The following is a 19,485-nucleotide window of genomic DNA, read 5'->3' as shown; positions in this document are numbered from 1 at the left end:
GTCTGATTAAGCTAGAAGTCCAAAGAAACAAAAATTAAACTGTTGGGCTAAAATAATTTTTTAAAAAACACCACCAAAAAAAATCCAAACAAGCTCTAGAGATTTCTAGAACACTGAAGTTGATGTGACTCCCTTCCCCCCATCATTAGTGCTTTCATGTCTGAGAAAAACACTTTAGTAGCATCTCAAAATTAAGAAAAAGCATCATTCTATTTTTTTTTTAACTGTGTCGATAGCTGGAGATACTATAAAATTCAGACAACTGAATACCCATACTCAAACATCCTTGCTATTTAAAAAAATGACACTATGCCACATCCTTAGTATGCGTGTGCTTCATTTTAGACTGGGCAATTTACTGCATTTACTTTGCCATCAGAGCCTTCAGTAATTAAACCTTGCTAAATATTGATAGCTATTGCTTTGATCCTACCTTACTGAACAATCTGTACATGAGACAGAGAGAATACCAAGTAAAGCTGCAGCTTTATATCACAGTGACTGACACTAAGGAACTGGCAAGTGTGCTAAGAATAATTCCCACGTTTCCTGATTGTACGCACATGAACATTCCTAAATCATCAATAGCCTACCATGGTGGGTTTTTTTTTTCCCTCTAGCTACTGACTCAGAATCTCAGACTTGCCTTGCTATTTACAGCAACAATAACAAGACTGCAGCGTCAGTGACTCAGTTGGCACGCCTACGCAGGATCTCCCAACACCAGACTTAAGTGAGAACAAAGCAAAATTTGTGTGGGCAACAGTGGTAGTAGTGAAAATATTAGAGACAATGAATAAATACAAATGGTTATTTTCACTAAACCACCACCTATATTGCTCTCTTCCAGAATTTCATAGACAGGACACCACCTCCTTTACGGATCACTACTCACAAACACATACAGGCTGATACAGTACAGTGCGGCTCCAACGGAGCGCAACGTTAGCCTGCTCTTGGACGCGCGTTTTCCCTTACCCCTTATTCAGTAAGGGGCGGAAAATGCGCGTCCAACCAGCGGCACCTAATAGCACCTTCAACATGCAAATGCATGTAGATGGCCCTATTAGGTATGCGCGCAGGATACAGTAAATAAAATGTGCAGCCAAGCCGCACATTTTACCTTAAGAAATTAGCGCCTACCTTTGGGTAGGCGCTAGTTTCCGCCAGCACCGGGAAAGTGCACAGAAAAGCAGTAAAAACTGCTTTTCTGTGCACCCTCCGACTTAATATCATAGCGATATTAAGTCGGAGGTCCCGAAGGGTGTAAAAAGTAAAAGAGAAAAAATGTTTTAATTGGGCCGGCGGCTGTCAGGCCAAAAATCGGACGCTCAATTTTGCCAGTGTCCAGTTTCTGAGCCCGTGGCTGTCAGCGGGTGCGAGAACCGACGCCGGCAAAATTGAGCGTCGGCTGTCAAACCCGCTGACAGCCGCCGCTCCGGGTCAAAAGGAGGCACTAGGGACGTGCTAGTGTCCCTAGCGCCTCCTTTTGCCTGTTTCTACCGCACCACCTAATTTACATACTGAATCGCGCGCACCGGCGAGTGGCTGGTGCGTGTGCCGGAAGAGCGGGCGTTCGTCCGCTCTCCCGGGTTTTTACTGAATCGGCCCGATAATGAGGTCCCTGTAAGAAGGCCACATCAATTATTTCAAAATAAACAGACACAGATTGGCATGAAAATAAGGACCACTTAACCTAGGTCGAATTGCAGAAAGTGGGTAAAAGGACCCGGAGAAAACAACACAAAAAAAAAAAAGTGGCATCTGATACCTAAACTGCTAAAAGCTTCCCAGATACAGTAATAGTGAGGGACTCTTCTCTAGTCTGTCTCTGCCTTTCTATATTCCCCTCAATCTCTAAGGCATTACAATTTTCTGGGAATGGGAATTTATGGAGAAAAAAACAAAAAACACACAATAAAATTGCTTACGTGTAACAGATGTTCTTCAAAGGAAGCAGGATAAATAACCACACGTGTTAACTTCATTGATGGCACCAAAATAGGAAGCAGCTTCTGGAAAAATGGAGTAAAACTTAAAAGCTTTAGTGTGCATGCATGGTAACCCACACTCTGCCAGTTGCATATGGGGCTCCCTCGGTCCAATATAATAGATTTTAGGAAACTAATTTCAAAGGGAGATGGGTGGGTTTGTATGGCTATTTATGTTGTTGCCCTTGGAGAAAACATCTGTTTACAGGTAAACAACTTTGCTTTCTGTAATGACAAGCAGGATAATATAGCCATGCATCCGGAAATCTATAACTAAAGGCTTCCTTGCAAAAGGAAAAATAAAAGGAGGCAATAAGCAAGTCACCAACAGGCCGTAAACATTTTTGTAGTTCAGAACTTCAGAAGGATAGCCCTGTTAACTGGTGTAGCAGAAATGACACTAGGTGGATGGTACTGTATAGACTAACCAATTTATTAAGGCATGAGCTTTCAAAGACGGATGCATGAAAAGTGGTACATAGATACATGGGGAGGAGGAGGAAGGAGATACAGAACAAAGAGAAGCCACTGAATAGGCAGGCAGGCAGGGTGTGGAAACAAGAGTAGTTGTTAATAGCATTATAGTCCAGACTACTGACAAGTGTTTTTCAGAGTTTCATTCTGAAGAGGTTGTACCCAAAGCAGGAAAGATCAGCCAGATTTTCATGAATGTCTTCCCAAACGGTGCTAGCACGAGCTAGGCCATGTAACAAGAGCCTAAGTCGAAGGCCTCATACAGAGAACACAGCAAGTGATGTACAGCATTCTCCAGGTCATGCAAAAGCATAGGGGTGACTGGCTCTCCCCACTTTCCCCAAATGGTTTCAGATTCTGGACGTGCTCATAAATATACTGGATAGGGATGTGAATCGTGTGATCGATCGTCTTAACGATCGATTTTGGCTGGGGGGGGGGGGGGGAGGGAAATCTGATCGTCATGGTTTTTTGTTTTTTGTAATCGTTAAAAATCGTAAATCGGGGGAGGGCGGGAAAACCGGCACACCAAAACAACCCTAAAACCCACCTCGACCCTTTCAAACAAATCCCCCACCCTCCCGAACACCCCCAAAAAATTATCTGGGGTCCAGTTGGGGGGGGGAGTGTCCTGGCGCGATCTCCCGCTCTCGGGTCACGGCTGCGTTAATAGAAATGGTGCCGGTGGCCCTTTGCCCTTACCATATGACAGGGCAAAGGTAGCGCCGGCACCATTTTGGTTCCTGACACCCGACATCACGAGTGCAGGAGATTGCTCCCAGACCCCCGCTGGACCCCCAGGGACTTTGGCCAGCTTGGGGGGGCCTCCTGACCCCCCCACAAGACTTGCCAAAAGTCCAGCGGGGGTCCGGGAGCGACCTCCTGCACACGGGCCGTATTGCCAATATTCAAAATGGTGCTGGAGCTACTTTTGCCCTCACTATGTCGACATAGTGAGGGCAAAAGTCAAAATGGTACGGGCGCTACTTTTGCCCTCACTGACAGTTTAAAACATTTTGGGGGGGTTCGGGAGGGTGGGGGATTTGTTTGAAAGGGTCGGGGTGGGTTTTAGGGTTGTTTTGGTGTGCCGGTTTTCCCGCCCTCCCCCCTCCCCCGATTTACGATTTTTTGACAATAAATCGGGGGAATTGCTATTGTATCGCGGCTCTAACGATTTTTTTTTTTCATCATTTTCAATATACACCTTCATAATAATATAAGTGAAATCACATAATGAATCATGAACACAAGGATTTTTTGCTGAGATATCAAACTAAACAAAAATATCTTATTCTTCACAGCGACAACAATTCCGTTTTGGTGAGCGTTCTCGTTTTTAAAAGACGGTATTTGTAAACCGTTTTGGTGAGCGTTCTCGCTTTTAAAAGACGGTATAGAAATGTTTTTAAATAAAAATAAATAAATAAATTCTATCAGCTCAAAGAAATTTTTATACTTATATATTTCAAGTAATATAGTGATAACTCCATCAAAGTAAGGAAGGCATTTAAGTTAACATTGGGAGTCTAATCCAAGAAAATAAATTCAGAAGAAAGCAAATACATAGACTTTTCCTGCACTATTCTCTAATTATTTAGTTTAATAATGGAGATGAAGTGACTAATTTCCTCTGCTCAATAAAACTTTTCAAATGATCAGAGATGAGAAAAACAAATGTCTCCTGATTCTTTTTCAACAAACATTTGCATGGAAACCTCAGTGTAAATGAATACCCTAGGATACGACCTCTTGGCGAAGGACTAAAAACTCTTTCCTCCGCATTTGGGTCGTTAAAGCAAGGTCTGGGAAAATCTTTACATTTTTTTCATAAAGTGAGACTGGGTACTTGGAGAAATATTTTTTCATAATCTTATTCAGGTCAAGGTAATTTATAAACGTAACTATTAAGGTTCCCCTATCTATCACTTGATTTGAATTTTCCAGAAATTCTGTAAGATTTCCCTGAAATGGTTGGTCAGGAGTATTTAAATTAGAAATTCTTTTTGGCAGGAAATAGCATACATTTATATTGGGTAAATCATTTTCCAAAAATCCCAACACTTCTTTAAGAAATTTGAAGAAAGTTTCCAATGGTACTTCCCCCACTATTCTTGGGAAGTTTAGGAGACGTAGATTTAAGCGTTTTGAATTGTTCTCAAAATTTTCTATTCGCCTTGCAAATAGAGCTCTCTCTTTCACCACCGCAGCATGGAACTCCATGTTCTTTTTCTCTGTCTCTTCCAAGGCTTTAATCCTCTCCTCCGATTTCTTAATAGATTTATTAAGTAGTTGGATTTCTTGGTAGCTTTTCCCACTATTTGTATCCATTTTTCTCTCAAGTCTCTTAATGTTTGTCGACATTTCAGCCATTAAATCCCACATTAATTCTAAAGTGACCACGGCGGGTCGAGTAGCAACGTCCAGGGACTCACCACCATCAGACGGGTCTATTCCCCCGGTTGCTCCCTCGATCAGGTCCAGATCTAACTCCCCCTCCTCTGGCTCCTGTCTCAGTGCCTCCGCGGCTTGATCCTCCTCGTCTGCTCGGGTCAAAGACACTGACCCGGTAGGAGTTACCTCCTCTGTAGCGCTTACCGGGCATTGCTCTCCCGCCCTCTGCGCCGGATGTGGTCTTCGATCTGGGCTCAGTGACGCCTCCTCAACTTGGTCGGGCTGTCCTCCCAGAACGCCCGACAGGCTTGGATCCTTGGCTCCCGGGTGTAGTGCAGGGGTAAGCATAAACCGCGTGATCTCTTGCTGTATCTGGGATTGAAGGGGTAGTGAGGGAAAGATCCTCACCTTCCCCTTACGTTTCGGTGGCATAATCTCACAAGAAATCCAAAAATTATCGGCTTAAAAGAGACCAGCGTCCACGCCGCCGTCTATGCCGCCATCTTGCCTCTCGGCTCTAACGATTTAAAATATATCTGACGATTGTTTTAAATCGTCAAAAAACGATTCACATCCCTAATACTGGATCATGTAGAATTGGTGTTGGATAATCCGGGCCGTGAGCATGAACCCCTGGAAAAAACTTTACCAAATTCGTCCAGTAGTTGGTGTGTTCGAGTGGAGAAAGGCCTTTTTCACCCTCTTCATAGCCTATTCTATGACCACAGAGTTATGGGGTAGTTGGACCCCATACCCGAAGGCTTTCCTCATGCCGAACTTCAAAATCCACAGCTGGCCTCAGTCTATTCCAAAAATGGTGTCTTCCTCATCTTCAGCAGCAGTGTCCAGCACCTTGTACATGGGCAGTGCAGTAGGTTTTGATGGAAAATCCAAGAATTTTTTTTTAATTTTATATTTATTGAAATGACAGAATTATCAACAAGTATACAAACTTTGTAGTAATATACTTGAAAGACAATAAGCATTAAATATATATAAATATAAAGAATAAAAAAAGAAAAGAGAGAAAAATCCCTATTATTTAGGCACAATTCACCTCTCATGTAATATTAAAGAATATAGGGGAGATACCTAGATGAAAAAAAGAAAGGAACGAGACATACACAAGGAAAAATACCAAAAGGTATTAAGAGGCAGCACATAATACAAAATACAAATGCCGATAATCAGAAGTCAAGCAGAGTTAACAGAGGAACGAGCATCTAAATAGTAACATAAATGGGCAGGATCAAAATATACATTAGACTCCAAGGTGAACAACATACTGACAGGGAAATCACAGAATTAGTTTAGTACCCAAAGCCAAAACCTCAGAACGCATTAAAAGAAATTTTTTCCAACATTTCTGATTATCAAAGAAAAAGGACTGACTATAATCGAAAGATCGATCTTAGGATCAAATCTCTGTCTTGAGAAAAAACAAAAGAAAGAGAAAAAAAAACAAAAGAAAGAGAAAGAGTTCCATGTCTGGAAATCTCAATATCCATGGAGAATTCCAAGAATTGGGACGTCCAAATCCAGCTCACGAGTTGGATCGATCACATTCAGGTCCGAAGATTTTGTCATATAGACTTTGACAAAAGTAGGCATTGCTTCAGTGGGAATTCTTAGAATCTCAATTATATATTTCTTAACCATATCAATTGGGGAAATTAAGCTGGACTGAGGAAAATTCAAAATGTGCAGATTTAAATAACAGATAGAATTTTCAATATTTTCCAGTTTCCTAGAGTGGGAAAAATCCAATTTAACCAATATATTGAGCTTGCTGAAAAGAAGAAGCTTGCTGTTCCAAAGCAGAAATTTTTTGAGAATGGGAAGCAGTCTCATTTTCAAGAGCTTGAAAACGACCAGCAAAAGTTGAAGTGACTTCAACCAAAGATGATATAGATTTCTCTAGGACCATAAGAGCTGACCAAAGCGAATCCATAGTAATAACAGGAGGCCTTGGAAGTGCAAGATGAAATAGAAGAGGCTCCATACCTCAGCTAGCATGCAGAACATTCAACTTTCCTTGATCTTCAGTTTTGCCCCGCAGAGTTGAAGTGGTCACCTGGGGCCTGGCCTGTAAATCTACTCCGTTCACAGGCCTCTCTAAAAACACCGGAGTCGCTAAGCCTTGCTCCAAAGCAGCAGCTAACCCAGTCGCAATCACAACGGGAGAATCTTCCCCGAAAGCCACCAATCTAGGATCGTGTCCACATGGCGGCGAGAAATCACCAGAGTTCCTCCTCACACAGGGGAGAGGAGGAATCAGCGCTCCAGGACTAAGGGTGATTTCCAGGTCTGGCGACGGGACCGCCCGCTTCATGGCACCAGATGCCAAGGACGCCACCGGAGGAATATTGGATGCGGGGGAGAAGAAGCCCCTCGATCATAGATTGAAAGGGGTCAGATCCAGGAGTGGCTGGGACCAATTCCCAGATCCTAGCCTTGCACATAGTATGAAGCATAGTGGTAAAACAAACTGAAGGGGGGGGGAGGGTAGCTCCAAAAACCTGTGCCTCTCAATGAGCAGCCATCTTGGATCTCCAAAAATCAAATATCTTAAGGATACCCATGACCTCTAACTCTGGTCCAGATCCTTTCAAACCTCCACTTTCAGCACAGCTCCCATTTTCTCCACAAAACGGGAGCATGTCAGTCCCTCTAGGGGAGCAGTGTGGTCAGGCAGCTCCGAGGCTGGGTCTAAAGGGATGCCCACCGAGCTGCTTGAGGACTTCCTAGGTGAAACTGGTACAGACCAAGTGGGTGAAGGTGACCTATGTGGGCTTTGAGGAGATGAAAGCAGAGGTGGAGTAGGTTTCCATCGCCTGGATGCTGAGGAGCGAGTATCTGAATAGGAGGAGAGAGGCCAAGGTTGCACTCCTAGCCTGACCTTTTCCAGAGAAGCTGGTATGATTGGGTAGGCTGGAGGGAGGCTGGGGACTAGTAATGGAAATAGTTTGTACCTTTTTTTTTCTCACTATGTCCATAATTTGGTCCATTGCCTGCTGATAACATTGTCCTGGGGTCAATAAAGGGGTATCCTCCTCCAACACAAGTATGGGTTCTCCTTCAAATGGAGGGAATGTAGGCAATGGAAGGACAGAACAGAAGGGATCTAAAGCCTGAAGACGAAGGCCTTGAGATAAAAGTTGTGGCACCGGGTGGGCTCTGGTAATAGGTGACGAGAGATGTAGTGATGGGTTGCCCCAGGGAAGTGATTGAGTCAAAGGTGTCAACAGGAATACTGGGCAGTGGAGGTCCCCTCGTTGTGATCCACTTGACACCATGGAGCATGGCAACAGAGGGGAAAGGTCCGGCTCATTATCCGAGCTGGCTGATATAACCAGTAGAGGTTCAAAGGAATGTGGCCGAGGGGCCAGCTCACTGTCGGTGGCTGGAGAGTGGTATGCCACCTCCGTTGTGGGATGAGCTAATGATTTTGCAGCTGGTTTCGGATGCACCATATGCTTACTGGATGGATGCTTCAAGTGTTTCTGCATTGACTGAGACAGGAACAGGAGAGTAGCACTGAAAAGTGCTTTTGGGGGGCTCACTAAGCAAGTGGGAAAAAAAAGCGGTTACGATGCCGCCCCCCCCCAAAAAAGACAGAAAAATACCATCTGTGCGGCGTGCAAACAAAAAGACTGAGGAGCTTCCACACATGCCCAGTAGAGCTGAAAGCTCTATCACCTTAGAAAGATAGCTCCGTCCAGTGCAGCCAGGGGGCGCACTACCACAGATTATGGCTAATTCATCCTGCTATCTACAGAAAACACTGTTCACAGTAAGAAAACTTGCTTTTGTCTGAAAAGTTCATCAGGATGAACAAAGCATCTCAATGCTGACAAAGTCTCCTTTTTGACAGCGTTGAGACACTTAATTTGTCCGGATGAACTTGACAACTGCTGTACCCACCTTTATTGATTTTTGAGAATTTTCGCCCCTAAAGAAACACTGGGTTGCGAAATACCAGCCATGATGGGCTTACATGGTTAAATTGGATATAAAAATTTAGGGGTAGATTTTAAGACCTGCATGCAGGCATACATGTGTGCGCGCTACCCGGCGCGCACACCTATACGCCCGATTTTATAACATGCATGCAAGGGGGTGCACAATTATGCACCTTGCGCGCACCGAGCCACACTGCCTTCTCCCGTTCCCTCCCGGGCTGCTCCAAAATTGGAGCGGCCTCAGAGGGAACTTCCCTCCCCCTCCACCCCACCTTAGCTTACCTCCCCCACCTTTTCTTGTTTTTTTTTCTTTTATTTCAAAACTTACTTCAGCCCTGGGGCTGAAGTAAGTTGTGCGAGCCTCTGGCTCCGTCCCCACCCCCCAGACCGCCCCACCCCTCCCCTCAAGCCCCGGCATGCATATAACCATTTACGTGCATAACCTTTTGAAAATCCGGCCCTTATTCACTATATTTTGGTTTGGACATTATTATGAAATACAGTTGTTTTGGATGTTTAAGTACAATAAAAAAAAAAAAATTTAAAAAGATATTTTGTTGTGCCACTACAAGGTAAATCAGTGAGATGACCGGTTGGCCTTAATGTTTCACATTTAAAGGCACACTGACTGGCTTGCTGACTTTTTTTTTTTTTTTTTTTTTTTTAGAAACTTCCGGTTTAGTGTTGGGTAGCTTGTTTTCCATTTAATTGTGGCAGATTACGATTGCCTTCTTGTTTGAATTGTATTCTATTGTGGGATTTTTTGGCTTTTTGTTGGCAACATTCAGAAACCAGTAGGTGAATATTTTAACCTTCCAGGACATTCTCTCTCTGACCTTAAAGTTGCCATAAACAGCTCAATACAGTAAAGTGCTGCCACGGTTACCCTGCTCCTAACCGGCTTTCTACTCACTTTTCGGCCGCGTTAGTCCAACCCGCGATACACTATCCCCTTTAATCCATCCTTACCGCCTCTTTAAATCCCCGGGTGATCCCTTCCGCACGCGGCATGTATATCAGATGTAAACGATCGAATTAGCTATTCCCTCCCATACGGTAACGCGCGCCCCGACTATCGCTATTTTACCCTGCCATTTTGCCCCGCGTTTAACCTGCTAACTTACCGCCTACCCCTACCCCTGCATTAGAGGCAAGGGTTAAGGGTAGACGGCAAACTTTCCCTCAAAAGAAAACCTAAAAACCTTTAAACCATTAAATATATGAAAGGGCAGCTTTTAATCTCTTATTTACTGTCCATGTCTATTTTATTATTGTCGGCTAGCCCCCCCTTTTTTTTTACATGATATTATGAATCATTGCACTACACATGCGATTCCTTAAATGAACTTAAAACAAGTTGTTGGTAAAGTTGTTATAAATACCTTGGATGTCACTTTCCGAATCCCCCATCTCCACACGGGCGGGCGGGCGGCGGCGGGAGCACGTTCGTCCAGGCGGCGGCGGGAGCCGGCGAGCGTGCGTTCATCCAGGCGGAGGGAGCCGGCGGCGAAAGCGGCCTCCAGCAGCCCCCGCCAGCAGTGAATGAATGCACGCCTGTGTACGCCCGTGCAATTTCGGCGCTCAAGGCAGTGCATTAGCGAACGCCGACCATCACATGCCGTGACGTCAAGCGTCGTGACGTCACGCCTTGAGCGCCGAAATTGCACGGGCGTACACAGGCGTGCATTCATTCACTGCTGGCGGGGGCTGCTGGAGGCCGCTTTCGCCGCCGGCTCCCTCCACCTGGATGAACGCACGCCCGCTGGCTCTCGCCACCGCCACCTGGATGAACGCGCGCCCACCCGCCCGCTCCCGCCACCTGGATGAACGCGTGCCCACCCGCCCGCTGCCGCCTGGATGAACGCGCTCCCGCCGCCGCCTGGATGAATGCGCGCCCACCCGCCCGCCGGCTCCCACCTCAATGAACTCGCTCCCGCCTCGAACGCGCACCCGCCGGCTCCCGCCAGTAAGTTTACTTTTTTTTACACTTTATTCCCTTTTGTTTTAATTTTCGCCCTGCGCCTTGCTTCGGGAGGGGGGGGGAACCATCCACTTCCTGGTACCTGTCATTTCAAATGTCAGTTGAAATGACATTTGAAATGACAGGTACCAGCGCACCCAGGATACTGTATAGGCGCTGTATTAAGCGCCTATACAGTAAAATGGGTTGCGCAGGCCTAACGCTTCGCCTAACGCTTCGCAGACGCGGCTTGCATTTGCAAGCAATTTAAATAGAGTATCGAGCGGTATGCGAACAGAACTGTGCGTGCGGCAAACGAGGGTGCGCCCAGCACTGCCGCACTCTTTCTAACGCGGCCTTACTGTATCGACCTGAAAGTAACTTCAAAGAAACATCCCAACTTGAAATTACTGAATTGGAGCTCATCAAAAAACTTAACTCCATCACCCTAGGTCTAAACAGAGAAGGGCTTCATGGCACACTTCAAATATCTATGACCATAACTGTTCTCAGATCATTCTTGTCTTTTCACACGTACCTCAGTTGTCAGTAGTCTGGACTATAATGTTATTAACACTCTTGTTTCCACACCCTGCCTATTCAAAGCCTTTCTTTGTTCTGTATCTTCTCTCCCCCCATCCCTCCCCACCTCTGGACTACAGTCATGCATCTGAGGAAGTAGACGCTATCCTCAAAAGCTCATGCCTTAATAAATTGGTTAGTCTATAAGGTCCACAAACAACAAGAGGAGAGTTACTGCACGTAGTGAATCAACAATCCAAGGGAACTGTATGACAAATCCACAAAAGAGTCAAAAATAGATGTGATAAAGCTTTTTAGTTGGTACAGCAACTCCACAATTCAAAGGTTACATGTCATCAGATTTTAAACAATCCCCCAACACCGTCCCGTGTTTCGCCGTGAGACTGCATCTATTTTTGACTCGTGTGGATTTGTCATACAGATTTTCTGCACTATTCCCTTGGATTGTTTAGTCTATAAGGTGCCACATGCTTCGTGTTATATTTTTGTAGGCAACCCATTTTTACATTTCTAGGGATTTTTTTTTTTTTTAAATTAAATATAGACAACACAAAATAGTAAATTAGAACTTAGAGAATATCACAAATCTGACTGGAAGCTAAGGGGAACCACCAAAGAGAGAAAGCATGACTAAAATAGCTCAAATCCTGCTATGAAGAAACTAAAATCTTCCCATATATGCAAAACAAGAGAATAGGGGGGAGGGAGGGAGCGGGCGCAACAGCAGCAGAGCACGAGTTCCTGTACATGCCCAGTAAAGATTTTAAACTTTACTTGTATTTCCATAAGCTTCTTCAGATGATTGTGTTATCAATATCACCCACTTGTTTGTGTATATTATTCTGCTTGTCCTCAGAGAGCTGTTTAATCCTCAGATTTTAAAACAAAAGTTATTAATTCTTGAATCTTAAGAGGCAAGATATTTTTATTTTTTTTATTTTTATTTTTAACAAGCATACTGCATGCTTGACAAGAGACATATTATAGTTTGATAATCCTGCTTGTTTCAAAATGAGTCTCCCCTCGTCTACAAGTCAGAGTATATAAGCAGTGCTTTTCATTCCTCCCCAAGAACAGAACCCAGAATCTTTCACAGTCCTTTTCCCTATTTAAAAAAAAAAAAAAAAAGTCACCATATGAAAAAAATTGCCTGTTTCCTACATGGAACCAAGGTTATGTTACACATTGCTTCAACATTCAAGAAAGCACTGTAAAATACTAATGGCGATATGGCTATTATCATTCCAGGCATATCTAAGATACAGTTCATTTACTAGTAAAGGGCAGGAGACTCAAAGATCTGTTTACGCATTAAGGGGCGGATTTTAAAATGAGCGCTAATAGCCTACTTTTGTTTGCGCTCCAGGCGCAAACAAAAGTACGCTGGATTTTAGTAGATACGCGCGGAGCCGCGCGTATCCGCTAAAATCCTGGATCGGCGCGCGCAAGGCTATCGATTTCGTATAGCCGGCGCGCGCCGAGCCGCGCAGCCTACCCCGTTCCCTCCAAGGCCGCTCCGAAATCGGAGCGGCCTCGGAGGGAACTTTCCTTTGCCCTCCCCTCACCTTCCCCTCCCTTCCCCTACCTAACCCACCCGCCCGGCCCTGTCTAAACCCCCCCCTTACCTTTGTCGGGGGATTTACGCCTCCCAGAGGGAGGCGTAAATCCCCGCGCATCAGCGGGCCTCCTGCGCGCCAGGACGCGACCTGGGGGCGGGTCCGAGGGCGCGGCCACGCCCCTGGGCCGCCCCGGGCCGTAGCCACGCCCCCAGAACGCTCCCGACACGCCCCGAAAACGCCGCGCGGGTTCGGGCCCGCCCCCGACACGCCCCCCGACACGCCCCCCTCCGAAAACCCCGGGACTTATGCGAGTCCCGGGCTCTGCGCGCGCCGGTAGGCCTATGTAAAATAGGCTTCCCGGCGCGCAGGGCCCTGCTCGCGTAAATCCGCCCGGTTTTGGGCGGATATACGCGAGCAGGGCTCTGAAAATCCGCCCCTAAGTAAGGCTGGTAATATTTCTGCAGATTATATTCGCCCTTTACCTGCTTACTTCCTCAAAATATTTATAAGCCTCCAAATTTCTGCTACTTTGAGGGGTGCATGAAAGGGAATCTGAATTTCAAATCATTTTGCCTCCTCAGGATAGTGCCTCCAAATGGGTAGGTTTTGTGCATATCATATCAGAAATGAACCTCATTCTTACAGGAATGAACCTCACTCAAGCATTGAATATGATCTCAGTCTATCAAATTTAATGAGCACGTTCTTTATTCTTGCATTGTGCCAGACAGCTTCCTTCTGGATCCCAGATTACAGCATGTACAGGCAACATATCATGGTGCACTGGAAATTATTAATTAAGCCAGTGGGACCCAATACAGTTGGAACTGTTTTTGTATCTTTTGTCACATTTTCTTGGTCTCTAAGAACATAAGAAATTGCCATGCTGGGTCAGACCAAGGGTCCATCAAGCCCAGCATCCTGTTTCCAACAGAGGCCAAACCAGGCCACAAGAACCTGGCAATTACCCAAACACTAAGAAGATCCCATACTACTGATGCAATTAATAGCAGTGGCTATTCCCTAAGTAAACTTGATTAATAGCCGTTAATGACTTCTCCTCCATGAACTTATTCAAACCTTTTTTGAACCCAGCTACATTAACTGCACTATCCACATCCTCTGGCAACAAATTCCAGAGCTTTATTGTGTGCTGAGTGAAAAAGAATTTTCTCTGATTAGTCTTAAATGTGCTACTTGCTAACTTCATGGAATGCCCCCTAGTCCTATTATTCGAAAGTGTAAATAACCGAGTCACATCTACTCGTTCAAGACCTCTCATGATCTTAAAGACCTCTATCATATCCCCCCTCAGCCGTCTCTTCTCCAAGCTGAACAGCCCTAACCTCTTCAGCCTTTCCTCATAGGGGGAGCATCTTTTAGTCTTGATGATCTGCTGTCTCTCCATACATCGTATAGAAATCACTTGGTACTGATACCGATCAGCAATGTGGTTTTCTCCTTTACCACTATCTGATTTTATAGCAAAAAGCGTTTTCATCGGCTGGAATAGGAATGTCCCAGGGGAACAACTTCATTCCCTGAAATTCTTTCAGAGTTGTGATCCCAGTGTTTTTCTCTTATGATAATGTTAGTGTGTTTACCGCGTTCATAGCAATATTTATTTATATATACAAATCTGTATTCCTCTGATCTACAAATCTTGGTAGATATTAACATACTTAATATAAGACAACATAATGCATAGAAATAGCACAATAAAATCAATTAAAATATAGCTATACATAGAAAACAAAACATTTTAAAAATTAGGCAGCAAAGCCTCCTAACCTACATCTGTTCACAAATCATTGCTATACACTGATCATATTCTCTAACAGTAGAGAAAACCCAGGAAAGCTAATAGTAAATAACAGCTGAAAAAAACCCAAGTGGTCCAACAAGTTAAGTTGTTTAGGATAATGACTGCCACTCCATGCAGGTTACCCATGTAGATATTTTACACCTAAAGTTAACACAGGTTACCCCCATTCCTTCATTTCTGTCCTTAGCTAGTAGGGTTCTTCTGGGGTTATTCCATTCACTTTTGAATTCCATTACCGTTCTTGTCTTCACCACCTCTTCTAGGAGGGCATTCCATTCATCCACCACCTTTTCTGTGAAAAAAATATTTCATAACATTGTTTCTGAGTCTATCCCACTAGAGTCTCATATCATGATCCTAAGCTCTACAGTTCTTTCCTGTTGGAACAGATTTGATCCTTGTGCATCAACACCTTTCAGATATTTAAAGGTCTGCATGATCTCTCCCTTCTCTCCTCCAGGGCATTTTTAGGTCCATCGGTTATCTCACAAGTTTCCAATAGTTCAGATATGTTACCTTGTGCTTTTCTGTATACAGGCCTTTTGATATTAGCATGTCACACCTAACAATAAGATGTGTAACCATCATTTCTAGTTCTGTGTAAAAGAATCTGCATGTGACTTTTACTGGGGAGGGCTTTCTATGCCTGCTGTGAACCAACTGTTCTGTAATCCGCTATTCTGTGCTGCAATTATCACTCATACTTAAATTCAACTTCACCTCTCTAGCCATTCCTGTCTCCAGTTTTGATCTACATGTGTATGCTGAAACAACTCTCTGTATTTCCTCCACTGTATTTGTGCATTTGGCTCTTGTTTTTCCTTGCCAGTTCTTTAAAGAATTTCTCTTGGTTTTTTTTGGTTTTCAATTTCTGTTGCTTCTTTCTTCATGCATGTTGGTGGATTCTTACTCATTCCACCTGTTCTTTGAAACACTTATCCAGGACTCATATGGAGACAGTGACTGAGACGGGTACCTCGAGATCCTGGGAAGCCTGCTTCCACTGAGCCCATAGGGTCCATTGAGCTCTCCTCATGCAGAGGCGAACCAGAGGGGTCACATGGATGGAGGCCGCCAAGAGGCCTAGCAGGTGGAGCAGAAAGTGAGCCGGCACCCTCCGGCTGACCCAGACAAGGGTAGCCAGCAAGGCAAGGTCTTGGGGCAAAAAAGCTTTCGCCTGCACTGTGTCCAGCCTGGCGCCTATGAGGTCCAGCTGAGGAGACTGGCAGAGAGGAGACTTGAGGAAATTTATAACAAACCGCACTGCCTGCAGCATCTGCACCATCAAGCCCAGAGCATGTAGGACTCCAGAGTGGGAGTCGTTCTTGAACAGCCAGTCGTCCAGGTAAAGCAACACATGCACCGAGCAACGCCTGAGATAGGCGGCCACCACCGCTAGGCATTTGCTGAAAACGTGGGTGGCAGATGCCAGCCCAAAGGGCAGCATGTTGTACTAGTAATGTGCTTTCCCCACCACAAAGCGGAGATACTTCCGGTGGCTGGGGATAATTGCAATGTGTGTGTAAGTCTCCTTAAGGTCAAGGAAGCAAAACCAGTATCCTAGGAGGAGCGGGATCAGCATGCCCAGAGAGAACATCTTGAACTTTTCTCTTACGAGAAACTTGTTCAATGCCCGGAGATCGAGAATGGGGCACAAGCCACCATTCCTCTTCGGAATAGAGCCCTCGGCCCTGCTGATGGTGAGTGACCAGTTCCACCGCACCCGTCAAGAGGAGGGCAGCGAGTTCCGTCTGAAGTATGACCTGGTGGGCAGACGAACCCCACAATGGACATGGGGGAGAGGTCTCTGGGAGCCGGCTGAAGTTCAGATGGTACCCCTGACGGACGTTAGTGAGGACCCATCGGTGATCTTCTCCCAGGAGTTGGCAAAGCCTAACAGCCTGCCCCCAACCGTGGGATCCGGACCTTATGCTTATCACATTCGAAGCCTTGCTGGACCACTTTCAAGAAGTCCTCCTGCAGTTGCTGAGGCAGGCACTCAACCAGATCTTGAACCTGCTTCCAGAGGTTCCTGGAATACTGGCTCATATACAACTGAAGCAGGCAATGCGGGCCACCAACATGGCATCCTGGAAGACTTTTCTTCCCAGGGCATCCAGAGCCCTATGTTCTCGGCCCAGGGGAGCAGAGGCATGGGTACGAGAACACTGTCTTCCATAGGGTGAACTCCACCACCACGGACTGATGTGGTAGTTGGCGGCATTCAAACCTCATGGTAGGCTGAACGAGATACACTGCATCGGTCTTCCTATTCACAGGAGGTACAGAGATGGGGTGCTCCCAGAGCCGGACAAACAATTCCTTGAAAATGTCATGGACTGGGACAGCCACCTCTCCCTAGATGCATCCACAAATTGGAGGACTTCCAGCATCTTATGCTGGGAGTCCACCTCAGTCATGAGCTGGAAGGTGACAGATTCCGCCATGGTCCACAAATAGCCCGCAAACATCAAGTCCTCAGGAGGGGATTTACGCCTCTCCTCCGGAGACGGCTCCGAGGGTAGGTCCTCTGAGTCAACAGTAGTTGATCTGAGGCATCTCCCCCACAGGTCGTAAGGGGCATCCTCGTCACTGAGATCAACCGGGGAACACCGGCGGGGGAACCCTCATCACGCTCTTGGCGCAGGTAACAGGAGGGTACCACGAGCATGGGAGGCCCCAAGGGCTTCAATGGCTCCAGTAGAGGTTCTGGCAATGCTAGCCACAGAGTCAGCCTTAGAAGAGGCGCTACCGGGCTGAAAAGTTCGTGATGAGAATGGTCTCCAGAGGCAGCGTTGGTGCCCCCAAGGCATCAAGAGTGCCCAGGGCACTGGCAGCAGTTGCATCAGCAGGGCACTGAAGAGCATATCCAAGCACTCCAGCAGTGGTGCTAGCATCGCCAGAACCAGCATCTGTGGCAGCTCCAATGGGATCGGCAGGTTGATGCCTTGCAGGGCTCGGCCGATCACCAACTGTACTCTGCATTCTAACTCCTCTTCAAATGCCACCAAAGAGAGGACAGCTGGCGCTATATGGTCTCCCTTGGAGCCCCGAGGGAGACTGATATCTGGCACCGGTCTTGGCAGGGACTGCCTCAGGCCCTCGGCCTTGATGGTGGGGCGATGCCTCCTCGGTCCAGGGCCACTTCGGGGGCATCTTGGCCGTCACTGGTGCCTTTCCAAGCTTGGTTTTGTGCGAAGACTGAGACCGATGACTGTGCTTCTTCGCCTTCCCATGGTGCTTGGCCCGGTCTTTCCCCTGTGCCGAGGGAGATGACAACAATCTGGACCTGGAAAAAAGATGCAGGCCGGTCCTCAGCGACCAATTTGACCTGGAGATCCAGCAGTGGAGAAGACAGCATGGCCCTAGCAGCCACCAGATCTTCCTTCCCTAAGGGCTTCAACGACCCCAACACGGAGGTCAAAGGACTGGACTTCCTGGGACCTAACAGCTTCTCTATCTTGTCTAAGCGCACATGGCGACCCTTAGGGGTCATCTGGTCACAGAGGGGGCACCCCCTGATATCATGCGATTCCCCCAGGCACAAGACAGACCTCGTCGGGGTCGATGGACATAATCTGATGGCACTGGGGACAGCAGTGAAAGCCTGACACTACCATGTCAAAAAACAAAACAAGTGATCAATGGTCGGCAGTTACCAGGAAACAGCACAGTCAGGGATCGACCGTGAAGAATGCAAAATTCATCACGACGCCCACTAACTAGGGCCAGGATGACATTGAGGAACCCAGCGCAGGAAAAATGGAGAAAAAGAACTCTAACGTGGAAGTTTTCCAAGAAAACAGTGTGAGCTCCACATCTGCGAGACGATAGCTCCGCAGAAAAGAAGAGAATGAAGGATTCTGCATGGGTGCGTAGATCGTGGCTTGCTGGACATGCTCAGTATGCCAAAGTTTCTAGAAACTGACAAACGTTTTCAGTGCTGGGCTCAATCTGATGATGTCACCCACTTGGGAGGACTACCATCCTGCTTGTTCTAGGAGAAATGTTCAGTGGCACAGGTTCGTTTTTGAGGTCGTGTCAGCTGACCAATTTCGTAGCCATAGTTGTCTTCTGGCTGCCACTATGGAGGAGACGCCCCTGGCTGAGGTGCGCACTAGGTCTGAGGTCGCATCCATGAGGAAGGATATCGCCAGTTCCAACATTTCAGCGGACGTGGTTGCGTCTCTGGAGAGAAGCAAGCAGGCATGTATCACTACGGTGCAGCAAGAAGCGATCTGCAGGGTCATAGCTGCTACGTCAAAGGACTGTTTAAGGATGGATTACTGACGCCTATCCTGGGCATCCTTGAGTGCTGCTCCTCCTTTGACTGAGATGGTCGTGCGCTTTGAGATTGCACAGACCATGGTGTCCACTTTTGGGAACCGTAGGAGTTCCTTGGCCATGGGTTCCAGGGGGTATAAGGCTTCTAAGGTCCATCCTCCTTTGAACCTGGCCTCCGGGGCATTCCATTCCAGGTCAATCAGTTGTTGTACGGCCTGCAACATTGGGAAATAGCATAAGGCCTGACGGAGGGACACCAAAACGGGCTTAGTCTTTGGCTCCGCTGTGGTACTCATGCCTGGAATGGTCAGCGTCTTAAGGGTCAGGGACACGAGAACTGGTAACTCGTCTTGGAGAAGAATCGCAGCATGGTTCGGTATGGTTCCATCCCTGGGGGTGGGGGGGGGGATTTCCCCTTCCTCCAGGGAGTCAGTCAGTCTCGTCCCCCGAGGTGTCTGTATCCCCTGAGGGGAGGCTCTTGCTTAGATGGGGCATA

At 46.5% G+C, this 19,485-nt stretch overlaps 1 protein-coding gene across 20 annotated transcripts in view; it reads right to left on the bottom strand.

Annotated features, from left to right (window-relative positions):
• The window catches only part of MICAL3 (microtubule associated monooxygenase, calponin and LIM domain containing 3), a 756,715-nt gene that overhangs the window by 570,079 nt on the left and 167,151 nt on the right, over positions 1-19,485 (bottom strand). For 2 of the 20 annotated variants that reach the window (XM_029599822.1, XM_029599824.1), the window contains one exon: positions 1,932-2,015. The exons of the other annotated variants lie outside the window; for them this stretch is intronic. The gene's annotated coding sequence lies outside the window, so the exon portion shown is untranslated. The remainder of the gene's footprint in view (positions 1-1,931; positions 2,016-19,485) is intronic. 20 annotated transcript variants of the gene reach the window in all.

This window comes from Rhinatrema bivittatum, chromosome 4 (genome assembly GCF_901001135.1).
Source record: "Rhinatrema bivittatum chromosome 4, aRhiBiv1.1, whole genome shotgun sequence".
In the NCBI taxonomy this organism is placed as follows: Eukaryota; Metazoa; Chordata; class Amphibia; order Gymnophiona; family Rhinatrematidae; genus Rhinatrema; species Rhinatrema bivittatum.
Note: the sequence above shows the minus strand (reverse complement) of the source record. Positions and strands in the feature narration are given on the sequence as shown.